The sequence below is a fragment of the Equus asinus genome, chromosome 7 (genome assembly GCF_041296235.1).
Source record: "Equus asinus isolate D_3611 breed Donkey chromosome 7, EquAss-T2T_v2, whole genome shotgun sequence".
Classification (NCBI taxonomy): domain Eukaryota; kingdom Metazoa; phylum Chordata; class Mammalia; order Perissodactyla; family Equidae; genus Equus; species Equus asinus.
This window is the reverse complement of record NC_091796.1, coordinates 21,399,693-21,421,333: the sequence shown is the minus strand read 5'-3', so window position 1 is coordinate 21,421,333 and position 21,641 is coordinate 21,399,693. Positions and strand designations below refer to the sequence as shown.

General features: G+C 38.9%; 1 protein-coding gene and 1 long non-coding RNA gene across 3 annotated transcripts in view; one reads left to right on the top strand and one right to left on the bottom strand.

The window, feature by feature from the left end:
• The window catches only part of CCDC68 (coiled-coil domain containing 68), a 64,007-nt gene extending 62,887 nt beyond the window's left edge, over nt 1-1,120 (bottom strand). The window contains exon 1 of the mRNA XM_070512988.1: nt 1,024-1,120. The gene's annotated coding sequence lies outside the window, so the exon portion shown is untranslated. The remainder of the gene's footprint in view (nt 1-1,023) is intronic.
• LOC139045642 (uncharacterized) overlaps nt 1-20,815 on the top strand; it is a 35,759-nt gene extending 14,944 nt beyond the window's left edge. Inside the window, exons 2-5 of one of the 2 annotated variants that reach the window (XR_011504393.1) lie at nt 12,803-12,955; nt 13,758-13,894; nt 16,384-16,651; nt 17,961-20,815. This is a non-coding gene — a long non-coding RNA (uncharacterized lncRNA). The remainder of the gene's footprint in view (nt 1-12,802; nt 12,956-13,757; nt 13,895-16,383; nt 16,652-17,960) is intronic. The other variant, XR_011504394.1, reaches the window with a different exon arrangement.
• The last annotated feature ends 826 nt before the right edge of the window (nt 20,816-21,641 follow it).

Genomic DNA, 21,641 nt, shown 5'->3' with positions numbered 1-21,641 from the left:
AAATTGAAACAAGAATAAAGGAATGTAGTTATTTACACTTCACATTCTTCCAAAAATAACTTGACGTAGAATATCATAAATATTCCCAGTTACTTTAATAGTTGGAAGCATATAACATTTACTAAGAACTGAGAATTTAAAGTGAGCTAAATATCTGAAATTAACCCAGAGAAAGGGCTCCAAGTATTCAAATATGGATTTTCACTGCAAAGGAATACTGCTCCTTGCCTTACAAAATTAATTAAGCTCTGTGTTAATTAATCACTACGCCTCTATAATGAGAGGCTGCCAATCACCCTGTCAGATTGTTTACAGCTGAAATTCTAGCTGAAAATTCATCTAGTTAATGATCGAAGTTAAATTTAACCCATGTCTCAGGACCTCAAACATAATTCTAGATCATAAAAGTGATCATAGATTTAGAATCTCCCTATGTGCCTCCTGGTTTCTCCATTGAGGTAGCCAAGTTCCAGATCTCAAAGAGCCACGGCCCACAGCTGAAATTTAGCTGAACCTTCCTAGGCTTTGAAAATAGAACTAATATACAGAAAATCTTTGCATATTTCTGTTCTGTCTCGTAGAGTAATACGTTTGATAAATAATTTCTTTTCAACTTTTAACTGCAAAATTGCTAAACTTTGACACCCTTCCAACAAAAAGTTTCAAATACGGGATAAATATGCCACTAACCTGTGAAAAAATATAAACGATGGTTCCAATGAAAGCAGCCTGTTTATTTTTTACCCAAGAACTTAAGACTTTGGCCTACTACCTTTGGGTGGTTTTTATTCTCTTTTACTTGTGTTTCTTCTATGGAGCCTATTTCCTTGAAAATGAAAGTTATAGGATTCAAGCTATCCTAGGGAAATGTTAGTCTCTCTGGTACTTATGATTTTAAAACTAGATTAAACAGGGCCCCAACAGGGCTTCTCAGACTGTAACTTTGGTTAAGCCTCTCATATGATGGAAAAACCTGTCCAAAGCAAAGATTCAATGGACACACATAACATTTCAGCCACTTACATTACACTGGATGGGCAGCAAGTTCCCTTTAAGCCTGAATAGTTATTTTTGGCGTTGAGATTTCCATTCACGCCGTTTCCCCTTGAGCAAGGACATGGGAGTGAGGAAGGGGAGGGCAGGGCTAGGAATTCAAGAAAAAAATAAAAATCACAAGGTACAACTGGCCTGGGAACTAGTCCAAGTCTGTGGTCAGAGAAGAGTGAGGTGCTTGGACCAGGCAATCAGCCCAGGGTTGGGCTGTATCAAGGTCAGACAATAGTTTCAAGCAGCACTGCTCAATACAGCAGCCATGAGCCTCATGAGGCCATTGGAGCATTTGGAATGTGGCTGCTCTGAATTGAGATACGATGGAAACCATGAAATATACACCAGATTTCAAAGACTTAGTATGAAAAAAAGAATGTAAATGATCTCATTGATAATTGTTTGTGATGATTGCAGATTAAAATGATGAGATTTTGGATGTATTGAGATAAATAAAATCTATTACTAGAATGAATTCATCTGTTTCTTTAAGCACTTTAATATAACTCCTAAAATTTTTTAAATTATACCTGTGGCTCGCATTATGTTTCTATGAGACAGCTCTGATTTAGAGCCATATTCTTAGAGATAAGCCATTTCCAACTGCCCCTGGAGGGAGGGGTACACATCCAGGCCCTGTAGGTACCTGATGCCCATGATGTCCAATGAGGACCTTATTTTCTTACCCGTGTACCTTCTCCTTGTATAACCCTCATCTCCATTAAGAGATGTTTTCATGTTCGGTATTGCTGATGGAGGTCGCCATGGTATCTACTCAGCAGTCTTTTTCCAATCACTGATTTGTATACATGGAAGGCATCCCTTCAGACAAGTGCAATTCCAGACCAATGGTTCTCAGATTTGGTTCCCAGATCAACAGGTTCACCCAGAAAACTTGTCAGAAATCCAAATCCTTGTGCCTCATCTCAGCTCCACTAAATCAGAAACTCAGAATTGGGGCCCAGGACTCTCTGTTGATAAACCCTTCCCAGTGATTCTGTTGCCCTCCAGTGTTGGAAAACCACTCTCTGCTCTGGACTAAACACTAGAGTGTAGGTAAAATCTAGGATGCTCACTTAAATTAGAATTTCAGATCGAAGGCAAAGAATTTTTTGGTGTTAAGTATGTCCCATACAATATTCGAGAGATACTAAAAAATTCTTTACTGTTGATCTGAAATACTAATTTAACTGAGTGTTCTGTATTTTTATTTGCTAAACCTGCCAATCCTACGTTAGAACAGTGGGTCTCAACCCAGACTGTGAATTAATTTAATTCATCTGGTGTGGTACCCAAGCATTGGGATTTTTTTTTTTAAGTCTTCGAGTTATCCTTATGCACAACTGCATACTATTGCATTAAAGCAATTCTTTTCAAACTTTAATATGCATTCAAACCATCTGGAGGTCTTGGTAAAATTCAGACTCTCATTCGCTATTTCTAGGATAGGGCCTGAGATTTGGCATTCTAACAAACTCAAGTGATGTCATTGCTCCTGGTCTGGGGACCACATTTTGAGGAGTAAAGCATAGGGGTTGCAGAGATGAGGGCCCCAATATCTGGTAAAACACCGCATAGGAGGCTACCCAGAGGACAACCACAAGGTAGGAAAGATAATGATGCAGATCATAAGCACCATGAGAGAGGTTCGGAGTACTGTGAGGGTTTCAAAAAAGGGAGAAACCATGTCTGGTACACGAGGAAATATTCAGGGAAGAGGTGGCATTTAGGGTCATCTTTTAAAAATGTTGTACTTACATTTAAAAATATGACTGCAATATTTTGGGAGAGACAGAAATCGGTTACACAGGTGCTGCCATAACAGAAAAATGAAAACACGTGCGTTGACTTTGTGACCAGACAGCAGGCAGAGGCTGGAGGAGCAGCAAGGAGACTGTTGGTGGAGTTTGGAAAAGCAGTGAGGATCCTGCTGTAGGAGGCTGGAAGGATGCTCAGCCAGACCCAGGTTTTGTGGCAGTGAACCAGGTAGGCAAACTGGTGCCTAGAAAATAAAGAATGTATCTATTGAACTTATGGCTCTGATTAAGGAAATGAAACCCATTTCTGTCTCAGTTATCGATTAACAATCATTCATCAACTCTGATGATTTGATTCTTTGGGTTGCTCATGAAGCTTCAGCTGGAGGCTCACTGGGAGCTGGGACAGCTGGCCTCTCTCCTGGTACGCTCTTTCACCCTCTAAAAGGCTAGACCACATTTCAACACATGGTGGCAGCAACGTTCTAAGAGGGCAAGCCCCACTGCACAGGTCCTTTTTAAGCCTCTGCTTCTGTCATATTTACTAATGTCCCCTTGGCCAGAGCAAGTCACACGGCAAAGCCCAGAGTCAAGGCAAGAGGGACTCCACAAAGACATGGATACCAGGAGGCATGATTCGCAGTCAACCTTTACTATAATGATTTACTCCAGATGGTAATTTATTGACTAGAGAACAGGATGTAAGTAGGGAAATAGTAGAAATAAAACCTGAGTACTAGACCATTACTATATTTTGCAAGGCCTGAAACTCCGTGGTGAGGAATATACACTTAATATGCCAGATCATAGAGAACCATTGAGTGTTTGGCCAGAAAAGCCACATAGATGCAGGCCAGGATAGTTCTTAAGCTGGAGAATCAATGAAAGCTTTCAGGTAGCATGAAACAGAAACTGCCCCAAACACAATTAATTGGATTAATTAATTGGAAGGAGGTCACAGAATCAAAGGAAAAGCTGAACAACCAGTTCTCAGGAAGGAGAAAACCCAGATAGCTCTACTAGACTAGGATCAAGGAGCAGGACCCAACGGAAGTCTTTCCAAGGCACTTCTGTTAGAGTGAGTCAACTCCAAATGTTTTTATTCTCTCCACCCAACATTCAAATTTCCAAGAGAGAGAATCTTATTGGTCTTTATGTGTCACTCGTTCGTCATTTGACCAACATTAGGAAGAGCATCTTGGTAAACAGCCCCATTGAGTATGCATGCAGTGCGGACAGATAGTTTTCCAAGGAATCCCCAAAGATAGGTAGAAAACTGAAAACACATCACAGCTCCTAAAGTCAGCCCCAGTCCCAGGCCTACTTGGAAGCTCCAATCCTGAGCAGCTCAGAGAAAGCCAACCTCAGCACTCCCTGTTGCTATTTGGGACCTTCTTGTTATTCAGATCACATTCAATATATAGTCCATGTTCCTGTCCTCGAACCCTATTTTCATTTCTGAATTTTTCTCTCAATCTCACCCTTCAGTCCTCACATTTGACAGTTTTCTTGGCTCCCCCTCAACCATGGTTTGGCTTTTCTGCTAACTCTGCTGACTTGTTCTACGTGGTTCATTGAACTTACCTCTGGAACCCCTCCATGCATCCTTATTGCCATCCTCCTCCCCCTTGCCCACCCCCTTTTATCAAACCTACCTCTGCAAGGCCCTGCAGACCTTGCAGGTAGGACTTGAGTAACTTGAACAGAACTGTACTTTAGGAAGATTAAGCTGGCATCGATGTACAGGGCAGACAGGAGGCAGTGGGCTAGCTGGGGGGGTTCTGCAAAATGTAAGGGCCTGAACTTGTACTGAACAGGGAATGGAGAAGGAATGGAGAGAAATGAAAGACAGGCGAGAGCAGCCCACTGGCTCTGTGGTTAGGCTGGCAACGGAACCATTTGAGATCGCTGAAGTCTTGATTTAAGAGATTAAGGAGTTAGAAGGGTAAAGAAATGGAAGCAGGAGATGTTTGCCTAATCTTTAAAGAATTTTTCAGTGAAAAAAATTACAGTGGGATCCACAAAGTCGGTTACAGTGGTAGAATGATAAAAAATGCTATGTAAATACTTTAACTTAAAATTTAAGTATATATTTATTTACCAGTATTTTAAGGCAGAGTCCAAGTCTTTGAGTAAGTGGCTGATCTCTGATGAGTCATCTTGGGGCGTCTTGATTCTAAATAAACACCCAAATGGGTGTGGCCTAAAATGTCCAAATTCAGTTCTTTTAAAGAAAAGCAAGGATTTAGACACACTTGTGAAACTATCTGCAGGACCCTTCCAGATTTTTACTGTTTCTCCTAATGCACTCGTTTTCTTACCTTTACCTATTTTGAAAGTAAGAAATTTTTAGCCACTCACCTTTGAGTCTTTTCAAAGAATTCAACTTATTTTTCATAAAAACTACTCATTTTTGCTCTACATCAGTTTTTATAGTGTTTAAATAAACTTCAAAACTAAAATGTAGAGGGAAATTGGCATAAATAGGTTTGGAAAAAAGTGTGATTGAAACATAATAAGCATGCAACTCACTAGTGTGAGCAGAAGTGTCTGGGGTTTCCAGAGAGATACCTTCTGAGCTGCTCGTACCCAGAGGAGGTGAGTATTGCTCACAGATTTTGTCAATGGAGTGGACACTAGAGGCTCAATGAGGTGAGGATCAGATAAAGAGTTTCTTTTATAGATTCTGTGCTAGCTTGAAGGAGACAAATTGGTAGTTGCAACATGGTTACTAATTATGTGAAAGATCATTCATTAATTACATTAAACAAGACGGTTTTTGTTTGTTTTTTTGTTGTACTTGTCCAAGTCATCTATTTAGTAGACTTAAATTTAAAAGCGTACTTTGGGTAAGCTTTCTCCTTTTAATTCAAATTTCCACTAGCCTGCTTTCCCATCATGGCGACACGTATTACAATTGTCTTCTTATTTTCTGTTTTCCTATGAGAATCTATGAGCAATTGTGAGGGCAGAGAGCACGTCTATTTGGATCACCACTGAATTCCTAAGGCCCATAGCAGGAAGTCAATAAATATTTGTTTAATGAACAATGATCTACTTTCTCCTTGCTAAGGTTAAGTTTCTAGCTCTCAGCAACTATACTTCAAGTAGTGTTAAACCATTCATGTCCTGACAGTGTATTCTTTGCAAAACAAACAGATGAAACCTGACTAGACAACATTTGAGGATATTTATGTATTACCATCTTAAGGCCTAGATCAAGAAGTCAATAAATATTTGTTGAATGAAGAATGATATACTTTGTCCTTGCTTAGGCCATTTCCAGCTCTCATCAACTACAACTTTAAACAATTCTAAACCATTCATGTACTGACAGTATATCCCTTTGCAAAACAAACAGATAAAACCCTACTATACAACCTTTGCAAAATTTATATTATTACCACAGGGTGACTTCCAGTATAATTGGAGGCTTATGCTGGATGACTCTTTCTCAATAATAGGTGTTGTAATCAATATACCTCCTTTACCAACCACAGACCCAGCACCATCACTAACAACAGCAAAAGTGGTTTTAAAAGGTTGCTTTCAAATATGAATTTGAGAATGCTAATTTTATAATAGGCCAGAGGTTAATTTCCAGGCAATAGTTGGATCGTTAATGACTGTTTTAATTAAAAAGTAGACTTAGCATGTATATCGATCAAGAATATATTATTGTTTTATTCCAGGCAGTGGGATTTCCAAAGCAATGCCCGCAGACAGCACTTGTTCTGGAACTTCATTTGCTAATGCCAAGTATCCCCCAGTCCATTTAATGCTTTCCAGTAAATCTAAGTAAGCAATCAAGTGTGTCATGGCACTCTCAGTAATGTACTCAAATATATATTTTATAAAGTAACATAAAACTTCATTGAACACGTATTTCCTAAACTGTCTCCTTTTAATGGTTTTGTTATGTAATTGTGTTTCACAGATACACCTAAGCCCTGCTTCAGGATGGATTCTTCATTGCTAATTCACATCACTAGGAATATTTTCTCCCTCATCCACAAACCCTTATTTTTGTTCCCTCCTCTCTGGTTGATGGCTGCTTCCCGAAGCTTCTTTCCATGTCAGACTCATCAACTGATTCTTCCCATATTCTTTTTTTAATGCTTCTCCAGATAAACACACTACAAAGGAATGGCAAAAGAAGGCAAAATAGACGTTCATTTTATAGAGATCACTTTGATATTTGTGAAAAAGTCGACCCTTTTTTTGGTCACACAATTGATCCCATGTGCTGTTCCTGACTTTTTTGTCTGCATCAATACTTTGATCTAAGAACAAGAAATCTATGAAAAGAAAATCTTTTTATCCTTTGTCTCTGTAAGTTGTTAATGTTATGGCAAATGAAGAAGGGCATGCAATGAAATTTTTTGAATCATGGAGATGAACATCTCCCAAATTCTTCATCCTTTGTCAGGCAACCAACAACTTAAAACACAATATTTAAAAATCAAATAAATAAGAGCCTAAGAATAGGAAATAGAGACATCCTAGAGTGTAATAGTTAACGTTGTACTGCTCTTATGATACAATTCAAACATGTGAATAACAAGTGTTATTTTTTAAACAAGAAGCCACTAATTGGAGGGGTTTTTTCCTTAAAATAATGACCATAGCCAGCCCACTTTTGTTTGTGATAACAAAATTCTTAATTATCAGATGAGATGAATGTGGTCTCCCAGGATTCCTGTACCAAATTTAGAGAGAGGACAGTAAATACGACAACATGTTGCCACCTAGTGGACATTTCATAAAATGTCTAGACATCCAGTTTCCTGATGCAGTCTACGTGGGGGGATCGTGAAATGTACGGCTTAGGGGGACATTCGATGCCCTGCTACACAGCTCTCTTGTTTTATACAATCAGCCTAGGCTTTAGACCCACCAAAATCTGAATTGTAAAATCAAGGATCAAAATGAGAAAATAGAAATGCCTAATGTTTATTGAGCACCTACCTTGCACCAAGCTTTATTGGATTACCTCGTATCTCATATGATCCTCTCAGCAACCCTATTACTGTTGTAACCCCCTATTAAGAAACCAGCGCATAAGACAACTGAGTAACTCACCCAAGGCACTTGGTGTCAAGCTATGGACCTGAGATTTGAATGCAGAGCCCAGGTCCTCATCTGAACAGGGAAACTCCCTCAGTTTTTCATGTGCAAATGATCAGGACCGGACCTCTTTTTATAAAATATGGCATTTGGGGGGTCATATCATGTTCTTTATTGAATGTGTACAATACTTGGAGGAGCTCTAGGCTTCCAAGAAAGCAAGCAGGAAGACCCAGGCAAATGTGCTGAAGTAAAGAAGGCAGCCACCCTGGTGTGAGACCTGAGAAGCTCACTTCCTCCCATATCCTGCCCCATGAAGCATCACTCACTACCAGAATTCAAGCTTAAGTAGTCACATTTTTTTTTCATGAGGAAGGTTCACCCTGAGCTAACATCTGTGCCAATCTTTCTCTATTTTGTATGTGGGTGGCCACCACAGCATAGCCACTGACAAGTTGTGTAGGTCCATGCCCGGGAACTGAACCCCAGCCAGTGAAGCGGAGGGAGCTAAACTTAACAACTAGGCCAGGGGACCAGCCCCGGAGTAGTCACTCTTTCAGGGTTAAAACGTTGTTATCTGGGAGGGTAACCCAGAAGCTGTGATTACTTGATTTAATTAACCCATTTCTGCCCGTTGTTTCTGAGCCTGCTCAGCGCCTCTTGCTGGGGTAGAAATGAGGAAGGGTTGAATCTAAGAACTAGTAAATCAAGGAGTTGTCTGCAGAACTGGAGATGGACTTTGCACATGGGATGAAGGAAAGAAAGATAGTGCTTCCCTCCAGCGCTCCCCCAGCAATTTCTTCAAACCTTTATTTATAGCAGTTGGTTGTATTCTAATGAATATTTCAGTCTATTCACTGACTCCTTACTCTCTCCATCACCCGTACCACTGTGTCGTACAGGCTCCTAAATGTGAAAAGAGGGCATTTAAAAAAAATAATCTCTAGCCACTCTGGTATCCAGCACAATGCCAGGCTTACAGTAGTTATTCAATAATGTTTGTTGGATGAATAAAATAAATTTAGGTGTATCTAAAATTAAAACCTTAAATATACAATATGATGGTGCGTTGGTTTCCTCAACTTTGTTGTTACTTTGCATTTGAAATGATGTGGGGGATGCTTTGAGAGATTTTGTGATATTGATTGGTAATTTATGTCACCAAACAAAATTTGTAATTTGGAAATAAATAACTGGGTCTATCCTGATGAGGAACAATTACACTGTGTATGAAAAGCGTAGGTCAATAAAATAGAGATACCATTTGAAAGACAAGCTAAAGTAAACAGATATTAATAATCACCACCTTTATAGAAAATCAGAAATCTATGGGTTTCTGGGTTTGAATGTATGTTTTAAAAGGAGAATCTGGGTTTTCTACTGAGTTCAGAAAGCTAGATCCTAGTATTACTTCACATAGGATATCTCTATGTGAATGTCTAATAGACAGTTCAACCATAACATGTCCAGAGTGAACTCCTACTCTTTTCTCTACACCCTGCTCCTCCCACAGTTTTCCTACCTCGGGCAGGGGCAACCCTATTCTTCTAGTTTCTCAAGCCCAAATCCTCGCTGTCATCCTTGCCTCTTCTCTGTCTCATCCCCCACATCCCATCCATCAACAAATCCTTTGGGCTGTACCTTAACGTATACCAAGAATTCACGCCCTTCTCATCAGCCGTGTGGCCAGGGCATCATATGTGGCCTGGATTTCTGCTGTGGCCTCCTAACTGGTCTCCACCATACCCCACGGCAGTCTAGCCTCACCCAGCAGAGAGTCTAGTCAGATTATGACCATCTTCATGCTCAAAACCTTCCCAGGGCTCCCATTTTCTCTTCAAGTATGAAGCGAAGTTCTCATGATGGCCTTCAAGACTTCAGACAATGTTGCCCTCTGACTTTTCTTATTACTCTTCCACCCCCAGCTCATTATTCAGCAACAGTGGCTTCTTGCTGTTCTTTAAATATGAGGCAAGGTCTCACGTCAGGGCCTTTACTGCAGCAGCTGCTCTGCCCGGACCCTCTTCCTCAATCTTCGCACACCTACCTCTTTCTGGCCTCCAAGTCTTTGCTTAAGTGTCACCTTTAAATCGTAACTGCCTCCAACCCTCCCCTGTGGCACTCTCAATGTCCCTCACCTTTCGCGATTTTTTCCTCTTTCCAATAGCATGTATCACCTTTCAGCATATTATATGATTTACTTATTATGTTTATTGATTATTGTATCTGTCTCTCCACTAGAACAGAAGCTCCACAAGTAGAGGATGATATTACATTTTGTTCCAGTATCCAAAATAGTGTCTGGCATATAGTAGTTGCTGAATAAATATTTGTTGCATTAATGAATAGATCAGTCCATCCATTCAAGACATTTTAACAGATCCAAATGTCATCATATCTAAGATAGGAATTGTACTACATTTAGTTGTCATGGTTTTGTTTTATTTCCTGTAAGTTACCTGAAATACAGTGGAATTGGCATGGCCTACTTACAAAATATGCTCATCTCTATTTTATTTTTTTCTTATTAATCACCTGAGCCCTAAAAAGAACCACCTCCTTTTTAGCAGGAAGGACAATATCTCCACCTTGAGGACTTTTGTACCCTCAGCTCACCCAAGAACCTCTCTAACTTTATCCATCTAAAAGAGGCCAGTTCTGCTTCCAGATATCAGCTAAGAGGACCAACAAGCCTGAGGAATACTCCCCCAGCACTGGGTAACTCTAGGTAACTCTAGGAGCTGCAGTTTAACACCAGGCCCACATTCCCTGGCTGCAGTGAAGCCCTTTGTCTGGGTTATGTATAGCCATAATAATGCTGCATAACATACAACCTCAAAACCCTAGTGGCATCCATCAGTGAGCATTTTGGGGGCTCACATGTTTGCGGTTGACATGGGCTGGGCTCAGCTGATCTTGACAGGGTTTACACACACACTTGGGGTCTTATGTTTGGTTGGCTTTGGCTGGGATGATGGGGCAACTCAGCTCTGTTCTTACGTCTCAGCCTCCAGCAGGCTCATCTAGTATGTTCTCATGGCCACGGCAGAGGAGCAAGAGCAGAGCAAGTGGGAACGTGCCAGGCTTCCTGAGGCCTAGACTTGGAACTGGCACACTGTTACTTCTGCTGTATTCACTTGGCCAAAGCAAGTTACAAGTCCAGGCCAAAATGAAGAGGAGGGGAAGTAGAGTTCTCACCTCTTTACTAAAACTGCAAAATTACATTGCAAATGGCACAAGTTCAGAAAGGAATGAAGAGCATATGGGGCCATTAATACAATCTACTACACACTTCATGACCTATACTCTGCACAGAGCCTAATCATGAGCCATACTCAAGCTCCAAGCTCAAGCTCCTTAAGCCATCGTGTCTCGAATTTCTATACTGTTCAGGTAGGTCTAGGTTCAGTGGGGCCTCTAGCCTCAGCCAATTGCTACATCGGAATTAACCATGCTTTGAAATTTGATACTACGATAAACCAGTCAGGCAAACAGGATTTCAATTACCTAAGGAAAATCAAATTGAAGGGATAAATAAATAGATAAAGAAACCGATATTTTATAAAGCATCAACCTATGCCCCGCTCCATACTGGAGGCTGGGGGAAGGATGCACACAGGGTTGTCACTAGACTACAATCTTCTAATGACCTCAGCATGGGATACCCCAAATTATAAAGAGTCGAGGGAGGATTTTAAAAGACAGCAAACAGAGTAGAAGGTGTAGAGATAAACAAAAACAAGTAAAAGAAAACAACCAAAACACTTGAGGCTCATATTCTTGCAATCAGCCCATGACCACTAAGGATGGTATACACGTGGGTGTATATGTGCCTTTTGTGGTACGTACGTGCCACACAAGCATGCACCATCGCCATCTTCTCTCCAGTCTCTTCCTCTTTCTCTTTTGGTAACTTCTTTTCCTTTGAAGCTGCCCATATCACATACTTTAAATTTATTTCGGTTCTATGAAAAGAGTTTGAAAAGGGCTGTGTCATAAAGAGTATGATTTACTCTGTTATTAAAACACAGAATTGATGGATCTGGATACAGAAAAATACTAGAGTAGAGGCCCGGCTCTCAAAAAACTTACAATGTAGTTGGACTAGCATGCATGAGTCCACAGTAAACAGGGCAAGATAGACTGGATTTGGAGCTAAATCCAATGGTGTAGACAAGGACCTCTAGGGAGAAAAAGTACAACGATTAGGAAGACACAGTTCCTGCCCTGAAAATTAGCCACTGTCCCAATAGATTTTGGAATTACAACGTTAATAAGTCATGTCTGAGACCCAGATGAAACCACCACTTCTCCATGAAGCCTTGACTTGTTTCTCCAACCTCAGAAACTACTGTGCACCAAATTCCAAGAACGCTCAGCATCTGTACCACATAATTGAACACCTAATTGTATTTTTTCTAGTAATGCTCACTGTTTTTTCAGGATGGTTAGTCTTCTACTCGGACCAGATTGCAAACCCACTAAGGCCTTGGACCATATGTGTCTGCATAGAATTGAATGAGACCTTCGAGATCATTCTGTATAATCTTTTCATTTCATTTCTACAGCTAGGAAAATCAAGGACTGACGAGTTGTCGCTTGCCCAAGTTCGTACAGCCTCTTAGTGTTTAAAACGCTCCTTAAAATTCTGTTCATTTTCATCTCCCCTTGATTGGTGAAGAAAGGAGAGTGAGTGGAGATTTTTCCAAAGCCTTTGTTATATAATATATTGATTTTTTTTTAATAGAATTTTTCTCACTTTGAGAAGTGAGAGTAGTAAGAGCCATACCTCATAGTTTGGCTATAGTTTTGTGGGCTTTTTTGGGGTTTTTTAGAATGTGGATCAGCTATTACTCTGTGCTGGAGAGCATAACTTGAGTGCAGCAATGATGGGATTCTACACACTGCTTAAATGCTCTCTCCCAATGCAGATAAGGAACTAGAACCTACAAATTTTCTACAAGTGAGTCAGCTGATGAGATGAGCCCTGACCATGGGTATGAAGGAGCAGTCAGCAGCTGGCCTGGGTTGGCAGGAGCAGAGAGAAATGGGAGCAGGATAAGAGACCGAGTGTGGGTCTGGAGGTGAGTGCTGTGCTTTCTCTTTAAAGACCTAAAATGAGAGATGCCTTCTTTTTAGCTGGGAGCCTTGAATGGTCCAAGATGGCTCACCATCACCAGTCACATCCATTCTTGAGCTGGAGATGCCTGGAACTTCAGAGTCTTTAGCTCTAAGAGCAGAAGTGGGAAAGCCTGGATAGATCATCATACCTTTGCCTTTTTCTTCACTATTGCCAATAAATAGCCCATTTTAATTTTTTTAATCTTAAAAAATGATCAATATAGTTTGATAAAAGTAGCTGGGTTAGACAAGATAAAATAGTCTTTCTTTAACCTTCCATCTGTTTAGAAACCATTATTGAACACTAGTAATCTTTTGTGGTGTGAAATGGAAGTATCCATCCAGCTGACTTCTTCTCCGAAGGATTGAATAAGAGTCTGTAATGCTGATTTTTTTCTTTGTAATTTAACAGTTTTATGGAGGTATAACTAACATACAATAAATTGCAAATGTTTAAAGTATACAATTTGGTACATTTTGACAAAGGAAGACACCTGTGATTGGGATTGCATTGAATCTATAGACGAAGTTGGGATGAACTGCCATCTTAACTTCACTGAGTCTTCCAACCAATGAACATGATATATTGCTACGTTTATTTAGGTCTTTCAAATTTTCTTGTAGTAATGTTATGGAGATATTATTTAAATTTCATTTTCTGATTGTATGTAAAAATATAATTATCTTTTACATTGATTTTATATCCTGCCACCTTACAAAACACACTTACAAGTTCTAGTGTCTTTTGTTTTGTAAATTCCGTAGGATTTTCAACAAAGATGATCATGTTGTCCACAAATAAGAACAATTTTGCTTCTTTCTTCCAAATCTGGAAGTCCTTTGTTTCTTCTTCTTCTTCTTTGTGCTGCCTAGAACCTCCAATACAATGTTGAATGGAAGAGGTAAGAGCAGACATCTTTATCTTTTTCTTGATCTTAGTGGGAAAGCATCTAGTCTTTCATCACTAAATATGATGTTACCTGTAGCATTTCCGTAGATGCCACTTATCAGTTTGAGGGAATTTGCCTCTATTCAATGCTCTGTGAATCATAAGGTTTTTCAGTCTGGCTGATAGGAACAGACACTATTCCTGACCCTGAGTGAGGTCTGGCATTCTTCCATGAAAACCTACAGCCCTTTATCAGGTTGAGGAAGCTCTCTTCTATTCCAGGTTGCTGAGAGTCCTTATCATGGATGAATTTTGTCTAATGCTTTTTTTTGCATCTCTTGATACAATCATGTGTTTTTTCTTGGTTAATGTGATAATATGGTAGATTACATTGATTGATTGATTCTTTCTATGATTAATTTTTTATTGATGTATTCCTTTTTATGAAAAGAATGAAGCACTATTGTAGGAAAAGTTTCTAAAACCTGATTCTGGCTCAGCAGGCAACAATGGGGCGCTTGGTGAGTGGTGCATACATTGGGTACAGGAAGTGAATTGGCTGCTCACATGCCGTGAAGTTGCCGTTTCATCTCTCAGTGGTGTTGTGTTCACTAAGGAAGTGATGTTTTCACCTGCCTCCTTGCAGCAAGCTTCGTGGGCGCTTCTGATTATGAACTTCCCTCTGTTGCAATCATGGTCTGAGAATACCTTCTGAGCCCCCAGTGTTATACAAGTTGAATTTCGTTACATTTTTATGTTATTCAGAAGAAGTTCACCCTCTTCTCAGTAGGAAAAAAAAATCTGATATACAAACACCAGGCCAATGAATATACTGTTGAGGACTAGAGCTCCCATTTCTCCTGGATGAATTTATCCCTTTTTCCTCAGTTTGGATCCCACAGGGTGTGATTTATCTGGAGAAATGTGTTTCCTTTTGAAGCTGTAGAGTTTTAACAAGATATTGGCCATAGAGATTATGCAAGCCTTTGTCACCCATTCCACCCTAACCCCACATGCCATTCCTTCTGTCACCTGCAGAGAAACCACTGAATAGAGAGAGATGTGTTCCTGGTATCTGTTACTGGAATTCAGAATTAATTTCTTATTATCACTGGTGGCTAGGTGCCATTAAAATATTGCTTAAAGTGCTTTATATTGATGCATTATAGTTTAAATTACTTTTTATTTTTCTTGAAATCTACCCTTGAATGCTACCATTATTTCTCTGAGGAAATGTGTAACATGCTTCAAATGACTGATAACAGGATTTTTCGAACTTGACCCACTTGTAAGTTGGAGACAGTCTGAACATTGTCCTAATAGAAAATGCTGATACCTATATGTCTATGTGTATTTAACGATACGTGAGTGCATTTGAGAGGGCAACAAAAAAAGAAACTTCGGTTTCTTGTGCAACAAAATGAAAATTGCAGGGAAAAAAATCTCAGACTGCTACTGAACTCTCTGAGATAGCTGAAGTTGAAATTGATTCTGGCAAGGCCATTACAGGGGTAATTGTCCAAGAGAATGTTTTCTTACACAGGAAATTAGAGACAGAGAAAACATGATTAAAAGTAAAAATTTGTAGATTTTTGACTCTGCCTGAATGTGTAGCAGCTATTGTATCCCCTTATGGGATTAAGAAGTAAATTGAATTTTAGTTAGACTCAGAATTTTGAGCTGAATTCCAAGTCAAAGAACCTTCAAGAAAGAGGGAAAAAAAGACAGAGGCATTCAAGATGTTTTTTGACACAGTGAAACCAACCCACCCCACTCCCCCCTCAAAAATCACATTTTACAAAGTTACAAAAAAGGTAAAGTAAGGAGTTTTATTGCTTATATTAAATGAACGATCAAAATGTTTTGATTGGTGCTTTAAAGAAAAATCTGGCCATGATTTTGTACCAAAATTCACCATATGTACATGATTCTACAAGTTAGATATGACAGGATATGAAAAATATCTGTCACTAAATGTTATGGTTAAGCTGTATAGAAAAATGGAGACTCTACTGACTAATCCAGGAACATGGGTGTGGCTTGTGAGCATGTGTTTGTTGTGTGTGTGTTGAACATGTATTGTGTGTGTATATTTTGAAGGGGAAGGGAGTGGCAAGATTAAAAATGTTAATTTGAAAAAAAGTACTTGAGAATGTGAATCACAGCAATTATTCCTATTAATTAATTTTACCAGGTAATCAATTTCCTTTTATTTGACTATATATCTGTGGTCCTTAGAATTTTCATTTAAAAGTGCAGCTTTATTGACACCACAGCTTCCATCTTTATGCATCGACTTAAAGGAATAGTGATTATATTCAGATAGACATTTTTGGACCAGACATGATCTGCATTCATTAACAGCTCATTTATTTACTGTTATAAGTTTTGCATAAGTGAATTTTCCAGATAACCAAAATTAAACCCACAAAGATTTTATTTTAACTGTTTTTAATGGAAAGGTATCAACTTTCCTCATTTCTTTCTTTCTATTTTTTGAAGAAGATTAGCCCTGAGCTAACATCTGCTGCCAATCCTCCTCTTTTTGCTGAGGAAGACTGGCCCTGAACTAACATCCGTGCCCATCTTCCTCTACTTTATATGTGGGACACCTGCCACAGCATGGCTTGCCAAGCAATGCCATGTCCACTCCCGGGATCCAAACTGGTGAACCCCGGGCCACCAAAGCGGAATGTGCGCACTTAACCGCTGAGCCACCAGGCCAGCCCCTCCTCATTTCTTAAAGAAGCCATTTTGATGAGGATTTCAAGTGAGTACCAGATAATTGTGAGAAGGAAATCCTGATACCTAGCGGGCAGGAATTAGAATGTAATGTACAATTTAAATGATGTTACAATAAAATGGTCCTTTTGCATAACACTTAATAATACGGAAAATGCTCACTCTATAATGCTGAATGGTAAAAGAAGACGTAAAGCTATATTCTGTGTTATCCCCATAACGGTCTACAGATACAGTATGTATTGAGCTACAAGCAGAGTATGCACAAGAAACTGTGAAGCATATCAGATTGGTAACATGATTCTCTTTGGGTGAGGAATTAAAGAGGATTTTTAAATTACTTTCCGCATTCCCTTTTTATTCTTCAGGTTTTCTACAGTGAACATTTCTTTTTGTAATCAGGTTTTTTTGAAAGGTTATTGGGGTTTTTTAAAATTGTATAATAGATGTTTGATTTCTCCCCCATTTAAAAGTACTGTTACATACTAAGTAATGCATAAATATTTTTACGTAATAGGTGCTCAGAGAACATTTATTCATTTATTCATCTTTGCATAAAAACATTCCCTCAAAAGTTCTGAGGGCAGTGCCATGTACAGGCTGCTCTTGAACTAGTTCACTTAAGAGAAAGCTTTTTGTAGCTTTCTTATACAGACTTAGATATTTTTAAAAATATACACTCATTTATCACAGAGGCAGAGGGCTCCACTTGAAGGTATAATATGGGTGACTGCATTCTACCAAGCAAAGAAGGGGCATGCTGTTTACAGGTCTCAGTCAGAGTAAACTCCTGAGGGTGTTCTACCCCAGCCCAAAATTTCGGCCAAAAGCTAGAAGTTGTTGATTTGCTGCCTACACTAATCACGTGAATGGAGAGCTAAGGAACTATGTCAGTGCTCTATAAAACTATGTTTTGCATTATCAGTTAAATTTCCCCTTTCAATTCTCTGTGATAATTAAAAAGCAGCAATAAGAAGAAAAGGCGGTTACCTTGGCTAAATGCTTTCCAGTGGTTTCTGAAGTAGTTATACTTAACCTTTAACATCATTGAGGAGCAAGCAATCAACAATGGCATTGTTGTTATTTCTTTGGTTATAACCAGTTGAAACAAACTCAAACAGCCATTTTGACCACGGTGCCATTGGGTTTATAGTCCTCACACATGGAGTCACATGTTCTGGTGTTTGGGACGTAATACTGAACGATGGTTACTAGAGTGGGCTCTGAAGAGAGACCACTTGGATTCCTTTTAACTGTAGTTTTGTTTTGTTTTGTTTGCTCAAGAAGATTCACCCTGAGGTAATGTCTGTGCCGATCTTCCTCTGTTTTGTTTGTAGGTTGCCGCCACAGCACGGCCCCCAGTGAGTGGTGTTAAGTCCTCACCCAGAAGCCGAACCTGGGCTGCTGAAGCAGAGCACACTGAACTTAATCACTAGGCCATGGGGCTGATCCCCTTATTTTTAACTGTAGATTTTGACTTCTCTGTGCCTCAATTTTTTCATCTATAAATAAGACTAATATTAGAATCACCTCATAAGACCACTGAGCAGATTAAATGAGATAATTCATGTACTATGTATGCTTAACACAGTGCCTAGGACATATTAGGTGTTCAAGAAATGTTATTACTATTATTAGCTTTTCCTTACGGTTAATAATTAACATAACTGCACATGTAAATATTTACAAATTCTTAATGTTATAGGATAATGGCAAGTGACCTGGCAGATGATTGTCCAGAAGAGGAGTCGGCAAACTCTGGCACACAGGCTAAATCCAGTCTCCTGCCTCCTTTTGTAAATGACGTTATTGGGCCATTCATTTAGATATTGTCTCTGGCTGCTTTTGTGTGACAATGGCAGAGTTGAGTAGCTGCAACAGAAACTGCACAGCCAGCAAAACCTAAAATATTTGCTATCCGGCCCTCTACAGAAAAAGTTTACCGTCCCCTCCTCCAGACCATAAAGAGAGTACAAGGAATCAGGGAAGAATGTATGGGAGGTAAAGGAAATGCAATAGTTAGAGAAAGACTAAAGGAAGAGACTGTCTGTGAATTACCCTGATTCACTAATTGGTAAGCAAAACAGTAGTAGTAACCACTGGAGAAGCAAGTGATTACATAAGCAGAACGACATCAAAGAATAAACAGCAGGTGGCTTGTTTGAGGCCCAGAAGATGGATCCCATTGAAGAGAAAGGGAAAGGAAAAGGAAGCACAGGTAAACATTAAGTTTCATATTATCAACTAAGGCGAACAGAGAATGCTGTCTTCATGCTGTATAGATCTGTATTCCAAGGCAATAATAAAATACAGAAATTAACCAGTGACATTGTATACAATTAGTAAAAATGTATATGTGTGTGCACATCAAAAATGTTGACACTAACTATAAGACAACTGAGGCAGAGAAAAATAGACCCTAGAGAAGTCAGCAAAATCTAGTTCTCTGATTAGCTAAAAGTAGATGTCAACCTCTTGGGAAATAGATGAAGACACACAAGAATATTGAGCCTTTCCGGAGATAATGACTAGATGATGTTCTGCGCTGGGTTATGAAGTCTTTGGGAAGATCAAGGCAAACAAAAAGTCATAAAAACATCAGGCCAGAGGCACTTTCCTGAAGAAGAAATCACCGACTCTGTGGGATAAAATTGCCAAAGCTGCAAAACCTCCCATTATTTCATCTTGCGTTGGGTTGGCCACCCATGTATGAAGGCACCAAATGCTAAAACCGGAATAAGCATACATAATTTGTTTCAGTCTATAGTGTCTAAGTCTGTAAACCATATCAGTTATAGTTAGTATAAAATCTCCATTATCAAATCTAGAAGAACTTCTCTCATGCCTCAACTAGAGACAACAGAATCAGGGTCAAACAGTTCAGTTACTGGCTTTCAGAGCTGAACTTCTGAGGTCTCCAGAGTCCTCACTAAAGCGACCACACAGCACAAACTTAAAGTGAGGTAAAGCATGGAAGGCACATTCCAGTGCAAAGTCTGCTCATACACATCCTGAATTTCCCACAGAATGATCGACATTTCCCTTCATCTGGACTACGGAGACTGTTTTCTCATCAATCTTTAGTAAAAGACTAAGTACGGCAGAGAGCAACTTACACTTTAAATTACACTAATGTAATCAAAACAGGCACGTTACTGGCTACTCTCTCCAGAGAAGAAAATTCTTACCATGTATTATGTTCCAATTTTGGAACCAATGGATACCTACTGAGACATGAGGTTCATTGGATTTATCCTGCACTGACACTCTGAATTGTGCAATTTCTTCATTGACACTGCTTTCATGGTTCCATCATCATTACAATGCGCTTGGGAGAGAAACTTGGGAACAGTATACGGAAGCTCTGCTCTGTCGCACATATGGTTGGATACATCAAAAGCAGTGAGGGATGCAAGGTTGAATTAACTCAGTTTAGACTAAAACATTATTTCTGTGGCATGCAGCGCAAGATGCATAAACTAAGGGTTCTTGAAGCATTTTCTTGCTTCTTTTCAATCTGGGAGAAAACAAGAATGATATACCTAATAATTATTGAACTCTAGATATTTTAACACTTTGCAAAAATGTTAGTTTGAAGCCTAAGTAGTTATAGGGAGGAAAAAAAAGACTGGAAGGAAGGAAATTCCCAAAATGTTTAGATTTGTTTTCTTTGGGTAATGAGAATATTGATTTTTCTCCTCCATTTTTCTTTATTTTAAAGTTTTTCTAATAACTATATATATTTTTATGTAGTGGAGAAAATATGTAATAAATTGCATTAGTTTATCTAATTTCTCCTAGCATATTAAAAAAAAAGGAACAAAGAAAGAGAAAATTAGCTTATTTTCTGATATGACAGATGGATGTCTGGGAAGTACATTTTAAAAATGATTTTAATAAATGAGAGTAGGCAAAATAATAACATTTTTCTGGCATTCAAGCTTACTATAAATGAGTAAAAAAGGCACAGTCCTACCTTAATGAAAAATTTCTGCCAAAAAATCATTCATTTTTATTTGTCATGTGGATAAATGTTATTTCCCCCAACCACTACCATTAATTCTACTTCTGTTTCCTTCCTGCCATTTTATCTTTCTATTTTCCTTTCTCTCCATCTCCATCTTTATTGTTCAGAGCAAACAACAAGCACAATTGTTCAAATACATAAAATAAAGGTGTTTGTCTTTTGAGGTAACAGACTAAGCATCTTGTACGTTTATTTTCCATCTTGCTTCCTACTCATAAATTACGTATGTATGAATTGCTCTATATTGGTCATTAAAATGAGGTAGATATTATTCTAATTCAAGAAATAGGTAGTTACTAGGATATACTTGCAATTAATGAGAATTTTTTGATATGTCTACATTACAAACCAACATTTAAAAACACATTTCTCAACACATATACACTAAAATGTGTATTTGGAGCTGTTATAAGTACTATAAATACAAAAATTGCTCTTGTCTAAAACAATTGTACTTTTGCATTTGCAATTTTCTGGGTCTATTATAAACAAATGCACATTTTATAGAGCACATTTAAATGCATTATTTCCGTGCTTAAAAATGTACTCTTTTAAAAAGAGCATTAAAAGAAATGTTAATGTAGCCATTTTACTAATTTCACACGGGCAAAGGGTGAATCAGTTAAAGGTCAGGAAATCGAATACAATATCATAACTGTGTGGATAAGATATGCGACCCCGTCCTTCCAGTACAGCAGTGAATCAATCAGGCTGAGCCTGACGCTGCATGTGACAGACACATGCTTCCAAGTCAGGGAAATTTGTGTGTAAGTTCTACCCCTTGTCTGTATGGTCTTGGGGATGTTTTCATTTACACTGAGACTTACTTTCTTCATCTGTAGGTGGGTACGAAAACAGAGTCTCATAGGGCTTCTGTAAATGAAGCAATGCGTGTGAAATATTTCACATAATGAGTGATCCCTAGTAAGTGCTCGACCAAGGACATCTGCTGCTGTTTTGTTTTTGGCATTTCCCTCCATCCACGACCCAC